The 23,540-nt window shown below is 46.2% G+C and overlaps 6 non-coding genes across 6 annotated transcripts; 3 read left to right on the top strand and 3 right to left on the bottom strand.

Annotated features, from left to right (window-relative positions):
• The first annotated feature begins 916 nt into the window (after positions 1 to 916).
• Positions 917 to 990, top strand: TRNAN-GUU (transfer RNA asparagine (anticodon GUU)). Its single transcript has one exon. It is a non-coding gene; the product is annotated as a tRNA-Asn (tRNA).
• Positions 991 to 6,432: 5,442 nt separating this feature from the next.
• On the bottom strand, positions 6,433 to 6,506 carry TRNAI-AAU (transfer RNA isoleucine (anticodon AAU)). The gene has a single exon. It is a non-coding gene; the product is annotated as a tRNA-Ile (tRNA).
• A 2,144-nt stretch (positions 6,507 to 8,650) lies between these two features.
• On the top strand, positions 8,651 to 8,724 carry TRNAN-GUU (transfer RNA asparagine (anticodon GUU)). The gene has a single exon. It is a non-coding gene; the product is annotated as a tRNA-Asn (tRNA).
• Positions 8,725 to 13,680: 4,956 nt separating this feature from the next.
• TRNAI-AAU (transfer RNA isoleucine (anticodon AAU)) lies at positions 13,681 to 13,754 on the bottom strand. Its single transcript has one exon. It is a non-coding gene; the product is annotated as a tRNA-Ile (tRNA).
• A 2,144-nt stretch (positions 13,755 to 15,898) lies between these two features.
• TRNAN-GUU (transfer RNA asparagine (anticodon GUU)) lies at positions 15,899 to 15,972 on the top strand. Its single transcript has one exon. It is a non-coding gene; the product is annotated as a tRNA-Asn (tRNA).
• A 5,442-nt stretch (positions 15,973 to 21,414) lies between these two features.
• TRNAI-AAU (transfer RNA isoleucine (anticodon AAU)) lies at positions 21,415 to 21,488 on the bottom strand. The gene has a single exon. It is a non-coding gene; the product is annotated as a tRNA-Ile (tRNA).
• Positions 21,489 to 23,540: the final 2,052 nt, after the last annotated feature.

The following is a 23,540-nucleotide window of genomic DNA, read 5'->3' as shown; positions in this document are numbered from 1 at the left end:
CTCTAAGTATCAAAGACTGATGATGCTCCTTGAAATGTCTTTTTTCCGGGAAGTCACTTCTGTCCGTGCAATCCATATACAAAGTAGAATGTTTGCATGTATTTTGCCCCAGAACGCCCGGACAGAGCTCTTATAGATGAGTTTCCTGCATCTGTAATGTTCCTGCAGTTTTATTTTTTTCGTTATGTGTCAAAATACCATCAGTTACTAATGTTACCAAAAAAGTAGATTGGGGCAGAGTGGGTGGTGTGGGGGCTCGAATGAGACCGAATGCAATTGCACCCACTGCATTTAGGGGGAGGAGTAGCAGGACTTTGTTCATGGCTCACCCCCAACCCCACTCTTGAAATGCTGGCTACTCCGTGCTTCTCGGACTGTTATCCGCAATAAGCAAGTGCCCCCCCCCCCATCCCAACTTTCATCTTAAAATGGGGCCTCACGGGAGGTGACACATTCTCAGCCCGCCCTGCTGGTAGGAAGGAGGTGTGAGGAGTTAAGCAGCAGCCAGGCCCCCTGCTGCCTTAATACTTCTCAGGGGTTTCAGGTGCCACCAGTGTTTAGGAAGTCATAGATAGCTGTGGAGCTGGAGAGATAAATAAGTCTTGCAATGGTGAGGTGCTCAGCAGTCTCTATGGTGCACTGTGTGGCAGGACATTCAAATGTTAGCCCAAAACGGGCTTTTCAATCAAGCCCATAGCCCAAAGTGCTTTGTGTACTGTTTGAAGCTGAACATTACTTGTACCATACTGAGAAAGAGTCGCTTCAGAGAAATGGAGGCGCCTATCCTAACTTACAGCCTTGCTGTGTGCAGACAGCGCTCCTCCCCAGGGCTTTAATAAAAGATGAAGTCTTCACCTGGATCCAGGCCTGCGCGATTAGCCTACATATATGGCTTTTGCGCAGCAGGGCACACATCATCTCTGTGGCGCAATCGGTTAGCGCGTTCGGCTGTTAACCGAAAGGTTGGTGGTTCAAGCCCACCCAGGGACGCAGTTTATTTTGGATTTTGGCAAACGTGAGCCAACTCCCGTTAAAAAAAAAAAAAACAACCAACGTGCAGGGTGCACTGCTTAATTCTGAAACCATATGTAAGGTGCTTCCTGTGCTGACATTTCCCTCAAGTCACACATCCATGGCCAGTCTGATTGTCTTTCAATACACGCTTACATGGCCCTATAGTTCTTGTATTCTGATGTGGGAATCTGGCATAGGCGTTTGTCTTTCAAAACCCACTTTCATGGCCCTATATTTCTGGTATTCTGATGTGGGAATCTGGCATAGGCGTTTGTCTTTCAATACCCAGTTTCATGGCCCCATAGTTCTGGTATTCTGATGTGGGAATCTGGCATAGGCGTTGTCTTTCAATATCCACTTTCATGGCCCTATATTTCTGGTAGTCTGTTGTGGGAATCTGGCATAGGCGTTTGTCTTTCAATACCCAGTTTCATGGCCCAATAGTTCTTGTTTTCCGATGTGGGAATCTGGCATAGGCGTTTGTATTTCAATACCCTTTTTCATGGGCCGATAGTTTTGGTATTCTGATGTGGGAATTTGGCATAGGTGTTTGCCTTTCGATACCCGGTTTCATGGCCCTATAGTTAGTATTTTGATGTGGGAATCTGGCATAGGGGTTGATTTTCAATACCCAGTTTCATGGCCCTACAGTTCTTGTATTCTGATGTGGGAATCTGGCATAGGCGTTTGCCTTTCAATACCCGGTTTCATGGCCCTATAGTTCTTGTATTCTGATGTGGGAATCTGGCATAGGCGTTTTTCTTTCAATACCCGATTTCATGGCCCTATAGTTCTAGTATTCTGATGTGGGAATCTGGCATAGGCGTTGTCTTTCAATATCCACTTTCATGGCCCTATATTTCTGGTAGTCTGTTGTGGGAATCTGGCATAGGCGTTTGTCTTTCAATACCCAGTTTCATGGCCCAATAGTTCTTGTTTTCCGATGTGGGAATCTGGCATAGGCGTTTGTATTTCAATACCCTTTTTCATGGGCCGATAGTTTTGGTATTCTGATGTGGGAATTTGGCATAGGTGTTTGCCTTTCGATACCCGGTTTCATGGCCCTATAGTTAGTATTTTGATGTGGGAATCTGGCATAGGGGTTGATTTTCAATACCCAGTTTCATGGCCCTACAGTTCTTGTATTCTGATGTGGGAATCTGGCATAGGCGTTTGCCTTTCAATACCCGGTTTCATGGCCCTATAGTTCTTGTATTCTGATGTGGGAATCTGGCATAGGCGTTTTTCTTTCAATACCCGATTTCATGGCCCTATAGTTCTAGTATTCTGATGTGGGAATCTGGCAGAGGCGTTGCAGCACTAGTTTGGGAAGGACACATTTTGCTATTCCATTGCCCACCCTATATAGCAGCGCTGACAACAGAGGAGTCTCCCTTAACTTTTTTGGGGGTGTCCGGGAGGTCAGGAAGGGTCCCCATTATTATGAGGGATTAATGTTGAGCGCACCACATTGATGATGGCGGATGGCAGCGAACTGGTCACAATATGTGAACCCATTTGTATCGAGTGCAGTTAGTTATGATGTTTCTTTTAATGTTACAGCTCTTTAGAATGTATACATAATCACCACGCACGTAGAGGGATAAACTGCAAATGCAACATGAAAACAATCTACACAACGGGGTGCTTTGTAAAAAGGTAGTTGGGACTCTCTTGCAAAATGCATGTTGAGATTTAAACTGACTTTCTCAGGTTTGCAGATGTCAGACAAATGAGTAAATCATTCATTTTCATCTCCTTGGTTCGCTGCTGCACATGAATTTTAAGTAGCAGGGACAGTCTTGACGGAAAGAAATATTAGTCACCTAGTAAGAAAGTCAGCTCAGAAGCAGGACACGGTTTATGATTTAAGAGTCCTGCAAGGGAACAGATGTTATCTCGCTCATTGGATTGGTGTCGCTAGAGGGCGTTGGTTTTTTGTTCGGTGGTAATAAAAGTTAGGCCTGAGGCCAGGGTATCTGACAGTTAATTGTCTTTAAAGGTCATCAGTGGCTATATGTTCTGAAGTTGTGGTCGTATAAATTAGTAGGTCTTCAGAAGCGCCAGGAGTATGGGGTATGGGTTAGTTGAGATCCTGTTTATTCAGGCCTTCCTCTATTTGCTCAAATTTGTTGTGCGGACCATGTGCAACCACAATGAAAGTTAAAGGCTTTAGGCCAGTTATTGCTAGCAATTAATTATGTTTTCAAGACCAATGTTTAACCATGTACTGACGCCATGGACTCCTACGGACCAATCCTAAGAAGGTGTGCTCTGATTATGACATGAAGATGACTATCAAGATAAAACTGACCAAGGATAAGTGGAGAATTGGGAGAAGATGGGATTCCTTTTAAAAGATTTTGGTCCAATCATATTTTGGGGGTGGATTGTTATAGAACATCTGGGATTATTGTAATTGTTGCAAAAAGGATGTAAGATGCCAACTGATGTTGTATTGTTCAAACCTGGGTTAGTTTGGTCCTGCAACACCATCTAACCACTCCCTGAAACTGTGTACAATAAACTTGCTTTATGCACAACCGTGTGCTCACTTCTTAAGTGGTGGGACTGTTTCGGTTAATGTGATTAAAGGCCCATACGCACAGGGGGCTAGAGTATGGTTTTATAAAGCTAATCTTGAGCCTAGCAACACCTCCAAGTGGGTACATAAGTGTTCATAAAATACCCCGGTACAATAACCCCTGCACCTGCAAGTTCCTGCGTGCCCACTATAAATTATGCCTTTGATTTGTGTACTCTGGCCTCCGTAGTGCTGGAAATACATATGCTGTCTCTCTGCTCCCAAGTGACCTGAGGAGAAAATTGAGGAACTAAAGTGATGCATAGGGATCACTGTTGATAAGTTACCTGTGCTGGGAATGAAAACAGGCACCAGTGGTCAAAGTGTATGAAAACAAGTAGTGGAACTATATTCCCTGCTGGCCTGCCCCGCTCCCCACAAACCACATGGCCACGTCCCCTTCCACACACAACACAAACCCCCAAACACATGCGCCTGCTGTTTAAGGGAACATTTAGTGCAGTGCAAGTTTCAACTGCTTCCTACACTTTTATTTTAAACCAAAACCATTCCGGAACGGGTTCTTTTTAAAATAAAACTATAGACACAGTAGAACCTGATTAAGAAAAGTAGAAGAGCACCGCTCCCGCTCCGTTAGACCACAGCACCTTCATGAGGTGGAGTCCAGGCACAGAATGCAATAATGTGTCAGTATCTCACCAGGAACTGGATGTATTGCCTGCAGGTTACATATAGATTGCTGTGGTAGGTGCATTAAACCACTAGGCGAGCTTATCAGGTTTCAAACCTTGGACTTGCAAGACACACATGCACACAAACACATGCTGCAAAAAACTGGACTTCCTCTGAGGCATCAGGTTGAATGTTGGTGCATTTCGCTTCCTTCATCTAGTATTACTTCCATTGGCCAATGGCAACCATTTTCCACCCCAATGTTGAGGATATTTAGTTTCACAAAGAGAGACTAATCATTGGGAGTGCGAGGCATGTAAAATCGGGCCCAGCATTTAGTCTTTGTCTTCACCCTGGGGCGTATATTGATATGGGCAGAGATGTCTCCTGCCACTTTACCCGGGGACGTCAGTTGGGGGTCGCAACCTCTGAGGTCTCCCTTGCGACATCTCTGTTCTCCCTTGCAACCTCTTGAAAAAAAGTTCTCTTTTTTGTTTTTTTGGGGGGGTTTTGTAATGCAAGCTCCTAGGCTGCGGCCAGCACCATGTAGCTCTTTAAATCTGGAGTGGCTGGCTTTCTTGTTCAGGGCCGTTAAAAAAAATAAGAAAAATAAGAACAGGAGTGCCAAAAGTCTAACACTTTCGGCACTGACCCTAAATAAGAAAGAATAGGAATACCAAATAATGTGTATTTCTGGAATGCTATACAATCATTGCTAGACTTATTAAAGGTTTATTTCAGGCACACTTCAGGGGGTGAGTCACTGATTTAGTCTGTTCTTAAACGCCTCAACTCAACCTTTCATCTTTCTGAGGTCGATAAAAGAGTACCAACACATGTTGGGTGATATTGGGTGTATATTTTTACTATATAAAGAGCTTAAGCGTAAGTGCTACATAATAACACATCATTATCATTTGGTCATGGACTTCTGCTTGCATTCACAGTAATTTGGTAATATGGGCCTATACACTCTGATCTTAACAATACATATGGCGATCGATTCTTGTATGAAATGTACATCACATTATGTACATCACACTATAGTGATATTGTAACCATATTTTTTGTGGTGTACAATGCTATGTGATGCCACTTCCTGTTTCATCAACGGGTGAATGGTTGTGTTCCATCGCTTCCTGCGATATCACTTCAGGGTGGGGTCAAATGAAATCACTTCCTGTGATGTCATCAGGGGGTCAACGGTCGTGTGATGTCACTTCCGCTACCCCTGGCATTTTGGTGAAATGACGTCCCTTTGGGGTTGCTGCCTGTTAATGATTGTTTAAACACTCACTCTCTGCTCTCAAAGCTGTGAGATTTGTTGTGCTCTTGCTTACTCCCCATTCCAAGCCGCTTCTACCCCGCCGTACTGAGCATCGTTGCGCAGTCATGCCTCCTGCCTGCAGCATTTTCAGTTGAGTGGGTGACAGCCCTGTTATCCTTTGCCAGATACCTGCTCCATTTACAGGAATTCTAATCAATTGCCTTTGCACTCACACATTTGCCGGGCATAGTTATCATTTGCACAGGCAATCAATCAGTTGCCATTCTTTGGCAATGACTGCCCAGGTCCCATAGCATTTGCCAGGATCAGAAGCTGGGCACGGCTAAGTGGGGCAGGGATGCTGCTGATAGGATATCCCAGTAGGTCCTTGACCTATTCCAAACATTGAGACCTTGTAGAGGAAACCAAGAGGAAAGATTGGTACACAGCGATTTGTTTGATGGGGGGCCTGCAAAAAAGGGGGGATGCCCAGGGGGTGTCCAAAGTTTAAGTTACCCAAGGCGGGCCAGAGGGGTGCTGTGCTGCGATGTTGGGCCCATCTCCTCCCCGCAGGGTGATCCGACTCCCACAATTCAGAAGCCAGAAGACTCCTGAGATGTCAGCACACTGCAAAGTTGGAGTGATGTTATCAATTTGGGACTGGAGGGAAATACCTGTGCTGCCACCACCGGCTAAGAAGAGGAGGACCACGGATAGACTGCCTTCTTGCAGCCCTTTTGCTACAGCACTAGGACATGTAGTCATTTCAGGAGCCAAAGAACTGTTTTTGGCATTAGCCAGAGGAAGTCTTTGCTTATATTGTGCTATTACTCAGAATTCCACATCGGCTTATTATTTAACAGATTTCATATTCGTCCAATGAGAGTTCTTCATTCATGAAGCTCCAATTTTAAAAGGAAACTTAAAAAAGGTGTGGCCAGTACGGGGATCGAACCCGCGACCTTGGCGTTATTAGCACCACGCTCTAACCAACTGAGCTAACCGGCCATTAATACTCAAGATCACAGCAACAGCTACTAGCAGCCACTGTCAACAGAACAATGTTCTTAGTACATTCCCATTCATCCCTTAGCGCCTGCTGTCAGCACATCGGAAGGCAACTTGCAGCCCAGGAGACGCGCCTGACAAGATGGAGCAGGTGACATCTAGACCATTCTTTGGCATGCACTGGATAAGAGCATTTGCACAAGATGTCGTCTTTGGGCCAGTTACAACCACTTTTGGGAAGGCTTACTGCTGCCACGGACTGCTGCCATTATAGACTCCACGCTCGAGGCTACATTATGAGGGGCAGCTGTCCTGGCCAAGCCTCAATGCCTAATGACTATAGAGTTGCTCCATATATAATACGAGTGCAATTTAGGTATTTTGCACCACATAGTTATTTGCCACTTGACTTACTTATGGCAACCTATTCTAAAGTCACTTCCAAGGTGACTCTAAGCAGTGCTTTAAGTGGGATTAGAAATTGAGGGTGGCTCTCGTTAGGGGGTTTGGCCTAGGCATGGGTGTGCTTAGTCCATGCCCCCATCAAGAGCCCCCGTCGCCTAAGAGGTGGGGGCCGCTAAAAGAAGCAGAGCTGGGGAGCACTGGCATTATTACATTTAATGCGCACAGCCCCTCCCCGGCTAAGCGGAGCAAAGGTGTGACACCAGTATGCCACAGCTCACACCCAGCAGGCAGCCTTTTCATTCAAGGAGCCACATGCTGCAATGCTTTACCACAGGCTCCTTGAATGAAAGTGATGCCTGCTGCTGATGGCTCTGTACTCTGAAACAGGAGGAGGTCTGAACTGCCCAGCTCGCCTTTTGTTTCCGAGTAGATAGCCATTAGCCAGCGTGAGTAGCGCAGGGGCTTCATGCTGGGTGATGGCTATTTACTCAGAAACAAAAGGAGGCCTGGCAGTCCAGCCCTCCTCCTGTTTCAGAGTACAGAGCCACCAGGCAGCCCGCACTGGAAGGCTGCACCTGCTGCTTGCAGGTGACAGCACTTTGGTTTAGAAAAAAAGAAAAGGCAATTGCTTTTTTTCTAAACCATAGTGCTGACACCTGCAGGCAGCTTGTGTAACCGTGCAGCCGCTGCACGGGCGGCCTCAGGTGTCAGCATGGCTGGAGCTAGTCGGGGGTGAGCCCCCGGCAGGGCCCCGGCTCAGGAGCCTTTTCTGGAGACTGCCGGGGCTCGGCCCATGCTAGCCCCAGCCCACTTAAAGCTCTGCCTCTAAGTATCAAAGACTGATGATGCTCCTTGAAATGTCTTTTTTCCGGGAAGTCACTTCTGTCCGTGCAATCCATATACAAAGTAGAATGTTTGCATGTATTTTGCCCCAGAACGCCCGGACAGAGCTCTTATAGATGAGTTTCCTGCATCTGTAATGTTCCTGCAGTTTTATTTTTTTCGTTATGTGTCAAAATACCATCAGTTACTAATGTCACCAAAAAAGTAGATTGGGGCAGAGTGGGTGGTGTGGGGGCTCGAATGAGACCGAATGCAATTGCACCCACTGCATTTAGGGGGAGGAGTAGCAGGACTTTGTTCATGGCTCACCCCCAACCCCACTCTTGAAATGCTGGCTACTCCGTGCTTCTCGGACTGTTATCCGCAATAAGCAAGTGCCCCCCCCCCCATCCCAACTTTCATCTTAAAATGGGGCCTCACGGGAGGTGACACATTCTCAGCCCGCCCTGCTGGTAGGAAGGAGGTGTGAGGAGTTAAGCAGCAGCCAGGCCCCCTGCTGCCTTAATACTTCTCAGGGGTTTCAGGTGCCACCAGTGTTTAGGAAGTCATAGATAGCTGTGGAGCTGGAGAGATAAATAAGTCTTGCAATGGTGAGGTGCTCAGCAGTCTCTATGGTGCACTGTGTGGCAGGACATTCAAATGTTAGCCCAAAACGGGCTTTTCAATCAAGCCCATAGCCCAAAGTGCTTTGTGTACTGTTTGAAGCTGAACATTACTTGTACCATACTGAGAAAGAGACGCTTCAGAGAAATGGAGGCGCCTATCCTAACTTACAGCCTTGCTGTGTGCAGACAGCGCTCCTCCCCAGGGCTTTAATAAAAGATGAAGTCTTCACCTGGATCCAGGCCTGCGCGATTAGCCTACATATATGGCTTTTGCGCAGCAGGGCACACATCATCTCTGTGGCGCAATCGGTTAGCGCGTTCGGCTGTTAACCGAAAGGTTGGTGGTTCAAGCCCACCCAGGGACGCAGTTTATTTTGGATTTTGGCAAACGTGAGCCAACTCCCGTTCAAAAAAAAAAAAACAACCAACGTGCAGGGTGCACTGCTTAATTCTGAAACCATATGTAAGGTGCTTCCTGTGCTGACATTTCCCTCAAGTCACACATCCATGGCCAGTCTGATTGTCTTTCAATACACGCTTACATGGCCCTATAGTTCTTGTATTCTGATGTGGGAATCTGGCATAGGCGTTTGTCTTTCAAAACCCACTTTCATGGCCCTATATTTCTGGTATTCTGATGTGGGAATCTGGCATAGGCGTTTGTCTTTCAATACCCAGTTTCATGGCCCCATAGTTCTGGTATTCTGATGTGGGAATCTGGCATAGGCGTTGTCTTTCAATATCCACTTTCATGGCCCTATATTTCTGGTAGTCTGTTGTGGGAATCTGGCATAGGCGTTTGTCTTTCAATACCCAGTTTCATGGCCCAATAGTTCTTGTTTTCCGATGTGGGAATCTGGCATAGGCGTTTGTATTTCAATACCCTTTTTCATGGGCCGATAGTTTTGGTATTCTGATGTGGGAATTTGGCATAGGTGTTTGCCTTTCGATACCCGGTTTCATGGCCCTATAGTTAGTATTTTGATGTGGGAATCTGGCATAGGGGTTGATTTTCAATACCCAGTTTCATGGCCCTACAGTTCTTGTATTCTGATGTGGGAATCTGGCATAGGCGTTTGCCTTTCAATACCCGGTTTCATGGCCCTATAGTTCTTGTATTCTGATGTGGGAATCTGGCATAGGCGTTTTTCTTTCAATACCCGATTTCATGGCCCTATAGTTCTAGTATTCTGATGTGGGAATCTGGCAGAGGCGTTGCAGCACTAGTTTGGGAAGGACACATTTTGCTATTCCATTGCCCACCCTATATAGCAGCGCTGACAACAGAGGAGTCTCCCTTAACTTTTTTGGGGGTGTCCGGGAGGTCAGGAAGGGTCCCCATTATTATGAGGGATTAATGTTGAGCGCACCACATTGATGATGGCGGATGGCAGCGAACTGGTCACAATATGTGAACCCATTTGTATCGAGTGCAGTTAGTTATGATGTTTCTTTTAATGTTACAGCTCTTTAGAATGTATACATAATCACCACGCACGTAGAGGGATAAACTGCAAATGCAACATGAAAACAATCTACACAACGGGGTGCTTTGTAAAAAGGTAGTTGGGACTCTCTTGCAAAATGCATGTTGAGATTTAAACTGACTTTCTCAGGTTTGCAGATGTCAGACAAATGAGTAAATCATTCATTTTCATCTCCTTGGTTCGCTGCTGCACATGAATTTTAAGTAGCAGGGACAGTCTTGACGGAAAGAAATATTAGTCACCTAGTAAGAAAGTCAGCTCAGAAGCAGGACACGGTTTATGATTTAAGAGTCCTGCAAGGGAACAGATGTTATCTCGCTCATTGGATTGGTGTCGCTAGAGGGCGTTGGTTTTTTGTTCGGTGGTAATAAAAGTTAGGCCTGAGGCCAGGGTATCTGACAGTTAATTGTCTTTAAAGGTCATCAGTGGCTATATGTTCTGAAGTTGTGGTCGTATAAATTAGTAGGTCTTCAGAAGCGCCAGGAGTATGGGGTATGGGTTAGTTGAGATCCTGTTTATTCAGGCCTTCCTCTATTTGCTCAAATTTGTTGTGCGGACCATGTGCAACCACAATGAAAGTTAAAGGCTTTAGGCCAGTTATTGCTAGCAATTAATTATGTTTTCAAGACCAATGTTTAACCATGTACTGACGCCATGGACTCCTACGGACCAATCCTAAGAAGGTGTGCTCTGATTATGACATGAAGATGACTATCAAGATAAAACTGACCAAGGATAAGTGGAGAATTGGGAGAAGATGGGATTCCTTTTAAAAGATTTTGGTCCAATCATATTTTGGGGGTGGATTGTTATAGAACATCTGGGATTATTGTAATTGTTGCAAAAAGGATGTAAGATGCCAACTGATGTTGTATTGTTCAAACCTGGGTTAGTTTGGTCCTGCAACACCATCTAACCACTCCCTGAAACTGTGTACAATAAACTTGCTTTATGCACAACCGTGTGCTCACTTCTTAAGTGGTGGGACTGTTTCGGTTAATGTGATTAAAGGCCCATACGCACAGGGGGCTAGAGTATGGTTTTATAAAGCTAATCTTGAGCCTAGCAACACCTCCAAGTGGGTACATAAGTGTTCATAAAATACCCCGGTACAATAACCCCTGCACCTGCAAGTTCCTGCGTGCCCACTATAAATTATGCCTTTGATTTGTGTACTCTGGCCTCCGTAGTGCTGGAAATACATATGCTGTCTCTCTGCTCCCAAGTGACCTGAGGAGAAAATTGAGGAACTAAAGTGATGCATAGGGATCACTGTTGATAAGTTACCTGTGCTGGGAATGAAAACAGGCACCAGTGGTCAAAGTGTATGAAAACAAGTAGTGGAACTATATTCCCTGCTGGCCTGCCCCGCTCCCCACAAACCACATGGCCACGTCCCCTTCCACACACAACACAAACCCCCAAACACATGCGCCTGCTGTTTAAGGGAACATTTAGTGCAGTGCAAGTTTCAACTGCTTCCTACACTTTTATTTTAAACCAAAACCATTCCGGAACGGGTTCTTTTTAAAATAAAACTATAGACACAGTAGAACCTGATTAAGAAAAGTAGAAGAGCACCGCTCCCGCTCCGTTAGACCACAGCACCTTCATGAGGTGGAGTCCAGGCACAGAATGCAATAATGTGTCAGTATCTCACCAGGAACTGGATGTATTGCCTGCAGGTTACATATAGATTGCTGTGGTAGGTGCATTAAACCACTAGGCGAGCTTATCAGGTTTCAAACCTTGGACTTGCAAGACACACATGCACACAAACACATGCTGCAAAAAACTGGACTTCCTCTGAGGCATCAGGTTGAATGTTGGTGCATTTCGCTTCCTTCATCTAGTATTACTTCCATTGGCCAATGGCAACTATTTTCCACCCCAATGTTGAGGATATTTAGTTTCACAAAGAGAGACTAATCATTGGGAGTGCGAGGCATGTAAAATCGGGCCCAGCATTTAGTCTTTGTCTTCACCCTGGGGCGTATATTGATATGGGCAGAGATGTCTCCTGCCACTTTACCCGGGGACGTCAGTTGGGGGTCGCAACCTCTGAGGTCTCCCTTGCGACATCTCTGTTCTCCCTTGCAACCTCTTGAAAAAAAGTTCTCTTTTTTGTTTTTTTGGGGGGGTTTTGTAATGCAAGCTCCTAGGCTGCGGCCAGCACCATGTAGCTCTTTAAATCTGGAGTGGCTGGCTTTCTTGTTCAGGGCCGTTAAAAAAAATAAGAAAAATAAGAACAGGAGTGCCAAAAGTCTAACACTTTCGGCACTGACCCTAAATAAGAAAGAATAGGAATACCAAATAATGTGTATTTCTGGAATGCTATACAATCATTGCTAGACTTATTAAAGGTTTATTTCAGGCACACTTCAGGGGGTGAGTCACTGATTTAGTCTGTTCTTAAACGCCTCAACTCAACCTTTCATCTTTCTGAGGTCGATAAAAGAGTACCAACACATGTTGGGTGATATTGGGTGTATATTTTTACTATATAAAGAGCTTAAGCGTAAGTGCTACATAATAACACATCATTATCATTTGGTCATGGACTTCTGCTTGCATTCACAGTAATTTGGTAATATGGGCCTATACACTCTGATCTTAACAATACATATGGCGATCGATTCTTGTATGAAATGTACATCACATTATGTACATCACACTATAGTGATATTGTAACCATATTTTTTGTGGTGTACAATGCTATGTGATGCCACTTCCTGTTTCATCAACGGGTGAATGGTTGTGTTCCATCGCTTCCTGCGATATCACTTCAGGGTGGGGTCAAATGAAATCACTTCCTGTGATGTCATCAGGGGGTCAACGGTCGTGTGATGTCACTTCCGCTACCCCTGGCATTTTGGTGAAATGACGTCCCTTTGGGGTTGCTGCCTGTTAATGATTGTTTAAACACTCACTCTCTGCTCTCAAAGCTGTGAGATTTGTTGTGCTCTTGCTTACTCCCCATTCCAAGCCGCTTCTACCCCGCCGTACTGAGCATCGTTGCGCAGTCATGCCTCCTGCCTGCAGCATTTTCAGTTGAGTGGGTGACAGCCCTGTTATCCTTTGCCAGATACCTGCTCCATTTACAGGAATTCTAATCAATTGCCTTTGCACTCACACATTTGCCGGGCATAGTTATCATTTGCACAGGCAATCAATCAGTTGCCATTCTTTGGCAATGACTGCCCAGGTCCCATAGCATTTGCCAGGATCAGAAGCTGGGCACGGCTAAGTGGGGCAGGGATGCTGCTGATAGGATATCCCAGTAGGTCCTTGACCTATTCCAAACATTGAGACCTTGTAGAGGAAACCAAGAGGAAAGATTGGTACACAGCGATTTGTTTGATGGGGGGCCTGCAAAAAAGGGGGGATGCCCAGGGGGTGTCCAAAGTTTAAGTTACCCAAGGCGGGCCAGAGGGGTGCTGTGCTGCGATGTTGGGCCCATCTCCTCCCCGCAGGGTGATCCGACTCCCACAATTCAGAAGCCAGAAGACTCCTGAGATGTCAGCACACTGCAAAGTTGGAGTGATGTTATCAATTTGGGACTGGAGGGAAATACCTGTGCTGCCACCACCGGCTAAGAAGAGGAGGACCACGGATAGACTGCCTTCTTGCAGCCCTTTTGCTACAGCACTAGGACATGTAGTCATTTCAGGAGCCAAAGAACTGTTTTTGGCATTAGCCAGAGGAAGTCTTTGCTTATATTGTGCTATTACTCAGAATTCCACATCGGCTTATTATTTAACAGATTTCATATTCGTCCAATGAGAGTTCTTCATTCATGAAGCTCCAATTTTAAAAGGAAACTTAAAAAAGGTGTGGCCAGTACGGGGATCGAACCCGCGACCTTGGCGTTATTAGCACCACGCTCTAACCAACTGAGCTAACCGGCCATTAATACTCAAGATCACAGCAACAGCTACTAGCAGCCACTGTCAACAGAACAATGTTCTTAGTACATTCCCATTCATCCCTTAGCGCCTGCTGTCAGCACATCGGAAGGCAACTTGCAGCCCAGGAGACGCGCCTGACAAGATGGAGCAGGTGACATCTAGACCATTCTTTGGCATGCACTGGATAAGAGCATTTGCACAAGATGTCGTCTTTGGGCCAGTTACAACCACTTTTGGGAAGGCTTACTGCTGCCACGGACTGCTGCCATTATAGACTCCACGCTCGAGGCTACATTATGAGGGGCAGCTGTCCTGGCCAAGCCTCAATGCCTAATGACTATAGAGTTGCTCCATATATAATACGAGTGCAATTTAGGTATTTTGCACCACATAGTTATTTGCCACTTGACTTACTTATGGCAACCTATTCTAAAGTCACTTCCAAGGTGACTCTAAGCAGTGCTTTAAGTGGGATTAGAAATTGAGGGTGGCTCTCGTTAGGGGGTTTGGCCTAGGCATGGGTGTGCTTAGTCCATGCCCCCATCAAGAGCCCCCGTCGCCTAAGAGGTGGGGGCCGCTAAAAGAAGCAGAGCTGGGGAGCACTGGCATTATTACATTTAATGCGCACAGCCCCTCCCCGGCTAAGCGGAGCAAAGGTGTGACACCAGTATGCCACAGCTCACACCCAGCAGGCAGCCTTTTCATTCAAGGAGCCACATGCTGCAATGCTTTACCACAGGCTCCTTGAATGAAAGTGATGCCTGCTGCTGATGGCTCTGTACTCTGAAACAGGAGGAGGTCTGAACTGCCCAGCTCGCCTTTTGTTTCCGAGTAGATAGCCATTAGCCAGCGTGAGTAGCGCAGGGGCTTCATGCTGGGTGATGGCTATTTACTAAGAAACAAAAGGAGGCCTGGCAGTCCAGCCCTCCTCCTGTTTCAGAGTACAGAGCCACCAGGCAGCCCGCACTGGAAGGCTGCACCTGCTGCTTGCAGGTGACAGCACTTTGGTTTAGAAAAAAAGAAAAGGCAATTGCTTTTTTTCTAAACCATAGTGCTGACACCTGCAGGCAGCTTGTGTAACCGTGCAGCCGCTGCACGGGCGGCCTCAGGTGTCAGCATGGCTGGAGCTAGTCGGGGGTGAGCCCCCGGCAGGGCCCCGGCTCAGGAGCCTTTTCTGGAGACTGCCGGGGCTCGGCCCATGCTAGCCCCAGCCCACTTAAAGCTCTGCCTCTAAGTATCAAAGACTGATGATGCTCCTTGAAATGTCTTTTTTCCGGGAAGTCACTTCTGTCCGTGCAATCCATATACAAAGTAGAATGTTTGCATGTATTTTGCCCCAGAACGCCCGGACAGAGCTCTTATAGATGAGTTTCCTGCATCTGTAATGTTCCTGCAGTTTTATTTTTTTCGTTATGTGTCAAAATACCATCAGTTACTAATGTTACCAAAAAAGTAGATTGGGGCAGAGTGGGTGGTGTGGGGGCTCGAATGAGACCGAATGCAATTGCACCCACTGCATTTAGGGGGAGGAGTAGCAGGACTTTGTTCATGGCTCACCCCCAACCCCACTCTTGAAATGCTGGCTACTCCGTGCTTCTCGGACTGTTATCCGCAATAAGCAAGTGCCCCCCCCCCCATCCCAACTTTCATCTTAAAATGGGGCCTCACGGGAGGTGACACATTCTCAGCCCGCCCTGCTGGTAGGAAGGAGGTGTGAGGAGTTAAGCAGCAGCCAGGCCCCCTGCTGCCTTAATACTTCTCAGGGGTTTCAGGTGCCACCAGTGTTTAGGAAGTCATAGATAGCTGTGGAGCTGGAGAGATAAATAAGTCTTGCAATGGTGAGGTGCTCAGCAGTCTCTATGGTGCACTGTGTGGCAGGACATTCAAATGTTAGCCCAAAACGGGCTTTTCAATCAAGCCCATAGCCCAAAGTGCTTTGTGTACTGTTTGAAGCTGAACATTACTTGTACCATACTGAGAAAGAGTCGCTTCAGAGAAATGGAGGCGCCTATCCTAACTTACAGCCTTGCTGTGTGCAGACAGCGCTCCTCCCCAGGGCTTTAATAAAAGATGAAGTCTTCACCTGGATCCAGGCCTGCGCGATTAGCCTACATATATGGCTTTTGCGCAGCAGGGCACACATCATCTCTGTGGCGCAATCGGTTAGCGCGTTCGGCTGTTAACCGAAAGGTTGGTGGTTCAAGCCCACCCAGGGACGCAGTTTATTTTGGATTTTGGCAAACGTGAGCCAACTCCCGTTAAAAAAAAAAAAAACAACCAACGTGCAGGGTGCACTGCTTAATTCTGAAACCATATGTAAGGTGCTTCCTGTGCTGACATTTCCCTCAAGTCACACATCCATGGCCAGTCTGATTGTCTTTCAATACACGCTTACATGGCCCTATAGTTCTTGTATTCTGATGTGGGAATCTGGCATAGGCGTTTGTCTTTCAAAACCCACTTTCATGGCCCTATATTTCTGGTATTCTGATGTGGGAATCTGGCATAGGCGTTTGTCTTTCAATACCCAGTTTCATGGCCCCATAGTTCTGGTATTCTGATGTGGGAATCTGGCATAGGCGTTGTCTTTCAATATCCACTTTCATGGCCCTATATTTCTGGTAGTCTGTTGTGGGAATCTGGCATAGGCGTTTGTCTTTCAATACCCAGTTTCATGGCCCAATAGTTCTTGTTTTCCGATGTGGGAATCTGGCATAGGCGTTTGTATTTCAATACCCTTTTTCATGGGCCGATAGTTTTGGTATTCTGATGTGGGAATTTGGCATAGGTGTTTGCCTTTCGATACCCGGTTTCATGGCCCTATAGTTAGTATTTTGATGTGGGAATCTGGCATAGGGGTTGATTTTCAATACCCAGTTTCATGGCCCTACAGTTCTTGTATTCTGATGTGGGAATCTGGCATAGGCGTTTGCCTTTCAATACCCGGTTTCATGGCCCTATAGTTCTTGTATTCTGATGTGGGAATCTGGCATAGGCGTTTTTCTTTCAATACCCGATTTCATGGCCCTATAGTTCTAGTATTCTGATGTGGGAATCTGGCATAGGCGTTGTCTTTCAATATCCACTTTCATGGCCCTATATTTCTGGTAGTCTGTTGTGGGAATCTGGCATAGGCGTTTGTCTTTCAATACCCAGTTTCATGGCCCAATAGTTCTTGTTTTCCGATGTGGGAATCTGGCATAGGCGTTTGTATTTCAATACCCTTTTTCATGGGCCGATAGTTTTGGTATTCTGATGTGGGAATTTGGCATAGGTGTTTGCCTTTCGATACCCGGTTTCATGTCCCTATAGTTAGTATTTTGATGTGGGAATCTGGCATAGGGGTTGATTTTCAATACCCAGTTTCATGGCCCTACAGTTCTTGTATTCTGATGTGGGAATCTGGCATAGGCGTTTGCCTTTCAATACCCGGTTTCATGGCCCTATAGTTCTTGTATTCTGATGTGGGAATCTGGCATAGGCGTTTTTCTTTCAATACCCGATTTCATGGCCCTATAGTTCTAGTATTCTGATGTGGGAATCTGGCAGAGGCGTTGCAGCACTAGTTTGGGAAGGACACATTTTGCTATTCCATTGCCCACCCTATATAGCAGCGCTGACAACAGAGGAGTCTCCCTTAACTTTTTTGGGGGTGTCCGGGAGGTCAGGAAGGGTCCCCATTATTATGAGGGATTAATGTTGAGCGCACCACATTGATGATGGCGGATGGCAGCGAACTGGTCACAATATGTGAACCCATTTGTATCGAGTGCAGTTAGTTATGATGTTTCTTTTAATGTTACAGCTCTTTAGAATGTATACATAATCACCACGCACGTAGAGGGATAAACTGCAAATGCAACATGAAAACAATCTACACAACGGGGTGCTTTGTAAAAAGGTAGTTGGGACTCTCTTGCAAAATGCATGTTGAGATTTAAACTGACTTTCTCAGGTTTGCAGATGTCAGACAAATGAGTAAATCATTCATTTTCATCTCCTTGGTTCGCTGCTGCACATGAATTTTAAGTAGCAGGGACAGTCTTGACGGAAAGAAATATTAGTCACCTAGTAAGAAAGTCAGCTCAGAAGCAGGACACGGTTTATGATTTAAGAGTCCTGCAAGGGAACAGATGTTATCTCGCTCATTGGATTGGTGTCGCTAGAGGGCGTTGGTTTTTTGTTCGGTGGTAATAAAAGTTAGGCCTGAGGCCAGGGTATCTGACAGTTAATTGTCTTTAAAGGTCATCAGTGGCTATATGTTCTGAAGTTGTGGTCGTATAAATTAGTAGGTCTTCAGAAGCGCCAGGAGTATGGGGTATGGGTTAGTTGAGATCCTGTTTATTCAGGCCTTCCTCTATTTGCTCAAATTTGTTGTGCGGACCATGTGCAACCACAATGAAAGTTAAAGGCTTTAGGCCAGTTATTGCTAGCAATTAATTATGTTTTCAAGACCAATGTTTAACCATGTACTGACGCCATGGACTCCTACGGACCAATCCTAAGAAGGTGTGCTCTGATTATGACATGAAGATGACTATCAAGATAAAACTGACCAAGGATAAGTGGAGAATTGGGAGAAGATGGGATTCCTTTTAAAAGATTTTGGTCCAATCATATTTTGGGGGTGGATTGTTATAGAACATCTGGGATTATTGTAATTGTTGCAAAAAGGATGTAAGATGCCAACTGATGTTGTATTGTTCAAACCTGGGTTAGTTTGGTCCTGCAACACCATCTAACCACTCCCTGAAACTGTGTACAATAAACTTGCTTTATGCACAACCGTGTGCTCACTTCTTAAGTGGTGGGACTGTTTCGGTTAATGTGATTAAAGGCCCATACGCACAGGGGGCTAGAGTATGGTTTTATAAAGCTAATCTTGAGCCTAGCAACACCTCCAAGTGGGTACATAAGTGTTCATAAAATACCCCGGTACAATAACCCCTGCACCTGCAAGTTCCTGCGTGCCCACTATAAATTATGCCTTTGATTTGTGTACTCTGGCCTCCGTAGTGCTGGAAATACATATGCTGTCTCTCTGCTCCCAAGTGACCTGAGGAGAAAATTGAGGAACTAAAGTGATGCATAGGGATCACTGTTGATAAGTTACCTGTGCTGGGAATGAAAACAGGCACCAGTGGTCAAAGTGTATGAAAACAAGTAGTGGAACTATATTCCCTGCTGGCCTGCCCCGCTCCCCACAAACCACATGGCCACGTCCCCTTCCACACACAACACAAACCCCCAAACACATGCGCCTGCTGTTTAAGGGAACATTTAGTGCAGTGCAAGTTTCAACTGCTTCCTACACTTTTATTTTAAACCAAAACCATTCCGGAACGGGTTCTTTTTAAAATAAAACTATAGACACAGTAGAACCTGATTAAGAAAAGTAGAAGAGCACCGCTCCCGCTCCGTTAGACCACAGCACCTTCATGAGGTGGAGTCCAGGCACAGAATGCAATAATGTGTCAGTATCTCACCAGGAACTGGATGTATTGCCTGCAGGTTACATATAGATTGCTGTGGTAGGTGCATTAAACCACTAGGCGAGCTTATCAGGTTTCAAACCTTGGACTTGCAAGACACACATGCACACAAACACATGCTGCAAAAAACTGGACTTCCTCTGAGGCATCAGGTTGAATGTTGGTGCATTTCGCTTCCTTCATCTAGTATTACTTCCATTGGCCAATGGCAACCATTTTCCACCCCAATGTTGAGGATATTTAGTTTCACAAAGAGAGACTAATCATTGGGAGTGCGAGGCATGTAAAATCGGGCCCAGCATTTAGTCTTTGTCTTCACCCTGGGGCGTATATTGATATGGGCAGAGATGTCTCCTGCCACTTTACCCGGGGACGTCAGTTGGGGGTCGCAACCTCTGAGGTCTCCCTTGCGACATCTCTGTTCTCCCTTGCAACCTCTTGAAAAAAAGTTCTCTTTTTTGTTTTTTTGGGGGGGTTTTGTAATGCAAGCTCCTAGGCTGCGGCCAGCACCATGTAGCTCTTTAAATCTGGAGTGGCTGGCTTTCTTGTTCAGGGCCGTTAAAAAAAATAAGAAAAATAAGAACAGGAGTGCCAAAAGTCTAACACTTTCGGCACTGACCCTAAATAAGAAAGAATAGGAATACCAAATAATGTGTATTTCTGGAATGCTATACAATCATTGCTAGACTTATTAAAGGTTTATTTCAGGCACACTTCAGGGGGTGAGTCACTGATTTAGTCTGTTCTTAAACGCCTCAACTCAACCTTTCATCTTTCTGAGGTCGATAAAAGAGTACCAACACATGTTGGGTGATATTGGGTGTATATTTTTACTATATAAAGAGCTTAAGCGTAAGTGCTACATAATAACACATCATTATCATTTGGTCATGGACTTCTGCTTGCATTCACAGTAATTTGGTAATATGGGCCTATACACTCTGATCTTAACAATACATATGGCGATCGATTCTTGTATGAAATGTACATCACATTATGTACATCACACTATAGTGATATTGTAACCATATTTTTTGTGGTGTACAATGCTATGTGATGCCACTTCCTGTTTCATCAACGGGTGAATGGTTGTGTTCCATCGCTTCCTGCGATATCACTTCAGGGTGGGGTCAAATGAAATCACTTCCTGTGATGTCATCAGGGGGTCAACGGTCGTGTGATGTCACTTCCGCTACCCCTGGCATTTTGGTGAAATGACGTCCCTTTGGGGTTGCTGCCTGTTAATGATTGTTTAAACACTCACTCTCTGCTCTCAAAGCTGTGAGATTTGTTGTGCTCTTGCTTACTCCCCATTCCAAGCCGCTTCTACCCCGCCGTACTGAGCATCGTTGCGCAGTCATGCCTCCTGCCTGCAGCATTTTCAGTTGAGTGGGTGACAGCCCTGTTATCCTTTGCCAGATACCTGCTCCATTTACAGGAATTCTAATCAATTGCCTTTGCACTCACACATTTGCCGGGCATAGTTATCATTTGCACAGGCAATCAATCAGTTGCCATTCTTTGGCAATGACTGCCCAGGTCCCATAGCATTTGCCAGGATCAGAAGCTGGGCACGGCTAAGTGGGGCAGGGATGCTGCTGATAGGATATCCCAGTAGGTCCTTGACCTATTCCAAACATTGAGACCTTGTAGAGGAAACCAAGAGGAAAGATTGGTACACAGCGATTTGTTTGATGGGGGGCCTGCAAAAAAGGGGGGATGCCCAGGGGGTGTCCAAAGTTTAAGTTACCCAAGGCGGGCCAGAGGGGTGCTGTGCTGCGATGTTGGGCCCATCTCCTCCCCGCAGGGTGATCCGACTCCCACAATTCAGAAGCCAGAAGACTCCTGAGATGTCAGCACACTGCAAAGTTGGAGTGATGTTATCAATTTGGGACTGGAGGGAAATACCTGTGCTGCCACCACCGGCTAAGAAGAGGAGGACCACGGATAGACTGCCTTCTTGCAGCCCTTTTGCTACAGCACTAGGACATGTAGTCATTTCAGGAGCCAAAGAACTGTTTTTGGCATTAGCCAGAGGAAGTCTTTGCTTATATTGTGCTATTACTCAGAATTCCACATCGGCTTATTATTTAACAGATTTCATATTCGTCCAATGAGAGTTCTTCATTCATGAAGCTCCAATTTTAAAAGGAAACTTAAAAAAGGTGTGGCCAGTACGGGGATCGAACCCGCGACCTTGGCGTTATTAGCACCACGCTCTAACCAACTGAGCTAACTGGCCATTAATACTCAAGATCACAGCAACAGCTACTAGCAGCCACTGTCAACAGAACAATGTTCTTAGTACATTCCCATTCATCCCTTAGCGCCTGCTGTCAGCACATCGGAAGGCAACTTGCAGCCCAGGAGACGCGCCTGACAAGATGGAGCAGGTGACATCTAGACCATTCTTTGGCATGCACTGGATAAGAGCATTTGCACAAGATGTCGTCTTTGGGCCAGTTACAACCACTTTTGGGAAGGCTTACTGCTGCCACGGACTGCTGCCATTATAGACTCCACGCTCGAGGCTACATTATGAGGGGCAGCTGTCCTGGCCAAGCCTCAATGCCTAATGACTATAGAGTTGCTCCATATATAATACGAGTGCAATTTAGGTATTTTGCACCACAAAGTTATTTGCCACTTGACTTACTTATGGCAACCTATTCTAAAGTCACTTCCAAGGTGACTCTAAGCAGTGCTTTAAGTGGGATTAGAAATTGAGGGTGGCTCTCGTTAGGGGGTTTGGCCTAGGCATGGGTGTGCTTAGTCCATGCCCCCATCAAGAGCCCCCGTCGCCTAAGAGGTGGGGGCCGCTAAAAGAAGCATAGCTGGGGAGCACTGGCATTATTACATTTAATGCGCACAGCCCCTCCCCGGCTAAGCGGAGCAAAGGTGTGACACCAGTATGCCACAGCTCACACCCAGCAGGCAGCCTTTTCATTCAAGGAGCCACATGCTGCAATGCTTTACCACAGGCTCCTTGAATGAAAGTGATGCCTGCTGCTGATGGCTCTGTACTCTGAAACAGGAGGAGGTCTGAACTGCCCAGCTCGCCTTTTGTTTCCGAGTAGATAGCCATTAGCCAGCGTGAGTAGCGCAGGGGCTTCATGCTGGGTGATGGCTATTTACTCAGAAACAAAAGGAGGCCTGGCAGTCCAGCCCTCCTCCTGTTTCAGAGTACAGAGCCACCAGGCAGCCCGCACTGGAAGGCTGCACCTGCTGCTTGCAGGTGACAGCACTTCGGTTTAGAAAAAAAGAAAAGGCAATTGCTTTTTTTCTAAACCATAGTGCTGACACCTGCAGGCAGCTTGTGTAACCGTGCAGCCGCTGCACGGGCGGCCTCAGGTGTCAGCATGGCTGGAGCTAGTCGGGGGTGAGCCCCCGGCAGGGCCCCGGCTCAGGAGCCTTTTCTGGAGACTGCCGGGGCTCGGCCCATGCTAGCCCCAGCCCACTTAAAGCTCTGCCTCTAAGTATCAAAGACTGATGATGCTCCTTGAAATGTCTTTTTTCCGGGAAGTCACTTCTGTCCGTGCAATCCATATACAAAGTAGAATGTTTGCATGTATTTTGCCCCAGAACGCCCGGACAGAGCTCTTATAGATGAGTTTCCTGCATCTGTAATGTTCCTGCAGTTTTATTTTTTTCGTTATGTGTCAAAATACCATCAGTTACTAATGTTACCAAAAAAGTAGATTGGGGCAGGGTGGGTGGTGTGGGGGCTCGAATGAGACCGTATGCAATTGCACCCACTGCATTTAGGGGGAGGAGTAGCAGGACTTTGTTCATGGCTCACCCCCAACCCCACTCTTGAAATGCTGGCTACTCCGTGCTTCTCGGACTGTTATCCGCAATAAGCAAGTGCCCCCCCCCCATCCCAACTTTCATCTTAAAATGGGGCCTCACGGGAGGTGACACATTCTCAGCCCGCCCTGCTGGTAGGAAGGAGGTGTGAGGAGTTAAGCAGCAGCCAGGCCCCCTGCTGCCTTAACACTTCTCAGGGGTTTCAGGTGCCACCAGTGTTTAGGAAGTCATAGATAGCTGTGGAGCTGGAGAGATAAATAAGTCTTGCAATGGTGAGGTGCTCAGCAGTCTCTATGGTGCACTGTGTGGCAGGACATTCAAATGTTAGCCCAAAACGGGCTTTTCAATCAAGCCCATAGCCCAAAGTGCTTTGTGTACTGTTTGAAGCTGAACATTACTTGTACCATACTGAGAAAGAGACGCTTCAGAGAAATGGAGGCGCCTATCCTAACTTACAGCCTTGCTGTGTGCAGACAGCGCTCCTCCC

This window comes from Ambystoma mexicanum, chromosome 1p, assembly GCF_040938575.1.
Source record: "Ambystoma mexicanum isolate Mex_15411 chromosome 1p, UKY_AmexF1_1, whole genome shotgun sequence".
Taxonomy (NCBI): Eukaryota; Metazoa; Chordata; class Amphibia; order Caudata; family Ambystomatidae; genus Ambystoma; species Ambystoma mexicanum.
This window is presented reverse-complemented; position numbering and strand designations above follow the sequence as displayed.